This window comes from Chrysochloris asiatica, unplaced genomic scaffold, assembly GCF_000296735.1.
Source record: "Chrysochloris asiatica unplaced genomic scaffold, ChrAsi1.0 scaffold00014, whole genome shotgun sequence".
Lineage (NCBI taxonomy): Eukaryota > Metazoa > Chordata > Mammalia > Afrosoricida > Chrysochloridae > Chrysochloris > Chrysochloris asiatica.
The window spans coordinates 29,934,720-29,940,324 of NW_006408532.1; positions in this window are offsets into that span (position 1 = coordinate 29,934,720).

Below are 5,605 nucleotides of genomic sequence, written 5' to 3' on the forward strand. Positions count from 1 at the left end.
TGTCTTGTTATTTTCCAATTCCTTCAATGCACCTTAGACTTCCTTAATAACATGGATTGGCCTAATAGCCTCAACAATGTTGTTGTTTTTGAGTGCTGTTGAGTTGATTCTAACTCACAGAGACCCTGTATAGAGCTTTCCAGGAGCAGGAGGGTTTGAACCACCAACTATGTTCCTAAAAGTACAATGCCACATGAGGCTCACAATTACCAATGAACAAGATAATGGAGCAGGACTAGGCAACATTTTGTTTCCTTGAATTGCAACTGACTGGAGAGCAATTAACAACAACATACCAAATAGCATCATGGCATTCTGCTGCAGGTTGAAAAATGGTGATAATAATTTTGCTTTGAGCACCTTCACTGGGTTCATGCATTCCTGGTACAAAAAGTCAGGAGATCTGGGTCTGGGGACTGCTTTTATAAAAGGTTTGCTTATCTGTTTGTTTTTCTTTTTCTGATTAACCACTAGATGCTACATAGTGTATTCATGGAGAATCAAGATATACAAATTCAGTCAGGGTGTTACTGAAGGCTGGAGAGGAAAGGGGGTTTGTCGCCCTGAGTGCAAGTTAAGAGTCAGAGGCCTACAATTTGTTTCTTACTTGGTGGTATAGAGAACAATGTGATTGCCATGTTCTTCGCCTCCAGTGTTTTAAGATGAGTGGTGTGCTGCTTCAGGGCATATATGTTTAAAAAACTCAGTGGAGCAAGAAAAGATAAGGAAACATACAGAGATTAATTCTAAAATTCTTGTTAAAACCAAACACTTTAATCCTGTGAAAGAGGAAAAAATATTTCTTGCCTAGTACATTTAACTGAGCTCGTGTTCAAAATGATCACAAAACTGACATAGATGTGAAGGTGGGAGAGTGATATTAAAGCAATCCCTTCTCCTCTGAGTTAACTTTTAGGTCTTCTATTGTGGCCTTTGTGTCTCTTGCATTTGAAAAGATCTTCATTACTATTTCCTATGATAATTTTGACTTTAATTTGATTAATCAAAGGAACCAAATAGAAGAAACTTGTTACAAAACGGTAAAGGAAAGAGGTTTTTTTTTTTTTGTTTTTTAGCATTAATATAGTTGTTAAGTGCTGTTGCATTGGTTCTGACTCATAGTGACCCTAAATAGGGTTCCTGAGGATGGCTGGTAAGTTTGAACCACTGACCTTGCAGTTCAAACTGACCTTGTGGCCCAGTGCATTATCCTACAGTGCCACACCAGGACTTTCTCTCTCTCTCTCTCTCTCTATATATATATATGTGTGTGTGTGTGTGTGTATAAATATGTGTATATATAGAAAGACACTCTATAGGATAAACACTGGACTGTGAACCACAATGGCAGTGGTTTAAGCCCACCAGCCACTCCATGGAAGAAAGATGAGGCTGTCTGCTCCTGCAAAGATTTATAACCTTTGGAACCCTATACAGGATCACTATGAGTTGGAACAGACTCGATGGCACTTAACAACAAAAACATATGTATATTTATATATCTTGACTAACTGACTGATTGACTTGCTCAGGAATGGAGAGAAGAAAAGAAGAAGAAAGAAAGGGGAAAGAAGGGGGAAAAGACTGGAGAGAAGGGGGAAGAAAAGGAGAAAGGAGAGAGGGAGAGAAAGGAAGAAAGAACAAACAAACTTCAGAGATGTTTGACATGGGAAGATGTTAAGTCATAGGGGAAAAATAGTACAAACTAAGTGCTCTCCCATCACATGCATACACATTTTATCACAGGAGTCTGATTATGCACTGTTTTGGTCTATGGCATAGCAATTTGTGTCATGAATGGAGTTTAGAATGGAGAGTCAACCTGTGACATGAATGGAGTTTAGAGCTTTGCTGTGTGTTGGGTTCTTAGTAGTTGACTTTGGAAACAGATTCTAAAAACAAAAAACAAAACCTACCAAAATCCCTAAAGCAGCCACACACAATTATTAGAAGGAAAGCTCTTTAACTGAATCACTACAGTAGAGCAGTGAATTATAAACTACCCATTGCAGGCCTTCTTGATTTAGACTACAGTTAAATATGACCTGTGGGAAATTATGATAGAAAAAAAAAAAGATTATTTCTTTAGGATAGCTCAATGCCAGAGAACCTTTGAAACAGAGATTCTCTGATACATAGTCTTGCTATATTTGTATTTGGCAGTTTATTTGGACATGCCCAAGTAATACAAAGAGAGTAGCCTTTTGCTATTTTCAGGCCACCATTAAGCACTTGACTACTAACCTCAAGGTCACCAGTTCAATGTATCAGCTGTTCCTTAGAAACTCAAATGGGTCATTATGAGTCAGAGGCCATTAACAACAATTGTACTAAACAACAATTGTACCAGAGCAACCTTTTGCTGTTGCACCTCCTGCCAAAGAAGTACTTTGAGAAGAAAGATGCTTAAGCTCATCTATGCTTTTACCTATATTCAGAAGTCTAAGAAGAGATACAACTCAAGAACTTGAAGTAGTTATTATCTATTTCCAATTTAGTTAAAATACTGCAGATATCTGTCCCAGATTTAATCTGAAAAAAGGGGCAGCTTAGATAAATTGTCTTAGAATTGTTAAAGACACATTTAGAATATATTTAGGTAAATTCTGGATAAAATAAAATGGATTCAAATTCTCTCCATTGCTAAACTCAGGTTTAGTCTAAGTTCACAGTGGCTAACTGGTAACATGTACAAGAATAAATCAAAATGTTTTGATATAAAATCATAGAAACCTTTATTAAACAAAAATATCAAACTGGGAAGCTAACGTTCTTTGACACATCCCCTCCATCTATACATATCTGAAATTTTGTTTCCATTTCTCTAATCCTTTCCCCAAATAATTCTGCTGTCTTAGAGATGTTGCTGTTATTAGTGCCATCCAGTTGGTTCTGACTAATAGTGACACTGTATTGGGTTTCCAAGGAGCAGCTGGTGAATTTGAACTGCCGACCTTGCAGTCCAGTGCATTATCTTGCAATACCAGGACTCCACAGTTTTGACTCAAGGGACACCATTCATATTCCATTTGAGTTTGGGAAACAAAAGAAAATATGAAGGTGCAAGACCAGGGCTGTAGGGTGGGTGGGGTAAGGTTTCTCAACATAATTCTTGCTATCCTAGAAGATTAAAGAGGGGCATTGTCACGATTCCTAAGTGCAACTCTCCTGTCCTTTTTCACACCATGTAGTTTTCAATTTTTAAAAAATTCTTCCTAATAAACCTCTATGATCATCTGGTGTCTTTCCAGAAAATGTATTAGGTTTACCCCTTTGGAATTCTAACCATCTATATAACCTTCTGAGCTGACCACTCTGCCTTGAATTTAGACGATAGGCTGTTAATGCACATGTCTGTGGGAGCTGGTGAGCACATACAGTGTCTAGGGCAAGAGAGTGAACTTGGCTAAAGTAATTTTATAAACTGGAGTCAGACCATGCCCCCAAGAGAAACAAAGGGTAGCAACTTGAGTCACACCCTCTATTAAGGTAGGAACATCCTTGGTTGCTTGGTAAATTTTACTACCTTGTTGTTGGTAAATGCCATCAAGTTGGTTCTGACTCATAGCAACCTTTTATAGAGTTTCCAAGGAGGAGCTGGTGAATTTCAATTGCCACCTTGCTGTTCAAACCTACTTTACAGACCAATACATCATCCTACAGTGCCACGTCAGGACTCCCCACCTTAATCTTGATTCCTTAGCAACTCATTTCAAAATTGGCCCATAATCACCAGCAGTTATTGTTGTTAAGTGCTGTTGAATCAGTTCAGACTCAGCGACTGTAGTACAAGACTTTCAAGGAGCAGCTGGTGAGTTTGAACTGCCGACCTTGTAGTTCAAACTGGCCTATGGTTGAGTGTTTATCTTACAACACCACACCAGGATTCCTTAATCATAGGCATGGAGGCTACAATTTACAATAGATCACAAAATGGACAAATTGGGCTTGAAGAGCCAATGAATATCTAGCTGTCTGTACTCCTCATTCATCTAAAAGTTTTTTTTAAATGTGCTCCTAGAAACCCATTCTAATCATGTTGACTTTGCCTGAAAATGACAACTTATTTGCCATCATTTGACTGGGTCATAATTTCAGAATTCTTTATGGGTTTTTCATGAACTATACTTAAACCCCTATTACTAACAACAATTTTATAGCTATTTTGATAACCATTTGTAAATCTTTCAATAGTCTATATAAAATTTAGATTTTACGCTATTTTATTTCTTTGACTTTTGAGAATCAAATTATGCTTCCTAGAACTTTTTTATTTCTTTGCTGTTAATTGGGGAGTTCAAAAAATGGACTCATCGAGGAATGTTGTGGTTTTCAAGAATGTCAAGTCACTAGAAAGAAAACAGAATAGGTTGTTGATCATTCTTTTTGATGTGTTTGGTTCTAAGTGAGGAAGATGTTCTCTGGATGGAAATTTGTCCACTATAATCTACATTTCTCAGCTGATTTATAACCAGTGAGAGCTTATATTAATTATAACCACTGAGTATCTTATTGGTTAATAGTAAAGTTCTGTCTAGAGATAAGAAACTTCAAAATGAAATCTACAGAACTTCATTCTGACCTCAAACTACATGAATGAAGCCTTCTCAACAATGTATGGGGAGCATCTAAGTCAATCACTGAGCCTTAGAAATATTCCAACTATAAAACAGCATGTAAGCTATCTAGACCTTCTGTCAATGTCAACAGAGAGGGAGAGGGAAACTTGATTCTAAAGAAGAAACTGTTTCTAAGAAGGCACTGCAAATCCTAACTCCTTCCATGACTGTGCTCTTCACTCTTACTCCAACCTTCACATTTAGTAATCAGAACTATATTGTATTATATCATAATAGCAATCCTATTGATAGGCTAAGCACATAGGAAATTTTTAGTCAAAATGTATCTTATAAGTGGGCAATTATTTAAAGATCTCAACTAATAATGTGTATAATATTACAACTAATATACACAGCTATTAAAATATTAAGATATTCTGCATGGTACAAATGGTTAGAAAGATTGGCAGTTTGAATTCACCCAGAGGCACCTAGAAGAAAGACCAGGTGATACACTTCTGAAAGACCAGAGCCATAAAAACCTTCTGACTTACAGACTACTCTGAAACACATGGGTTTGCTAAGAGTCAGAACTGACTCATCAGAAACTGGTTTTGATTGCTATTAAAAACATGAGTGTGAAAGCTCACTGGACTTCACACAGGCTCAGAAATCTTGCTGAAGGATCAAAGAACCTTTCTCTGTTGTTGTCAAATGCCATCGAGTCAGTTCTGACTTACACTGACACTGTATAAGGTTTTGAGGAAGAGCTGGTGAGTTTGAACTACCAACCTTGCAGTTAGCAGTCCAGTGCTTATCCTAAGTGCCACATCTGGAGTCTCCCTAGCTTCTTTTAGAGAAGGATTAATATTTTGAGTGGAACCTACCAGAGCTAAGAATAAAACATAGGAGTGAGTGCAAAATATCCCTTTCATGGTTAACACATGGTCTGAAGGAAAGAGAGAGAAAGGTAAACAGGTGATGTAGGATAAGCACTGAACAGCAAGGTTATTTGAATCACAAGTTCAGTGGTTCAAACTCCCCAG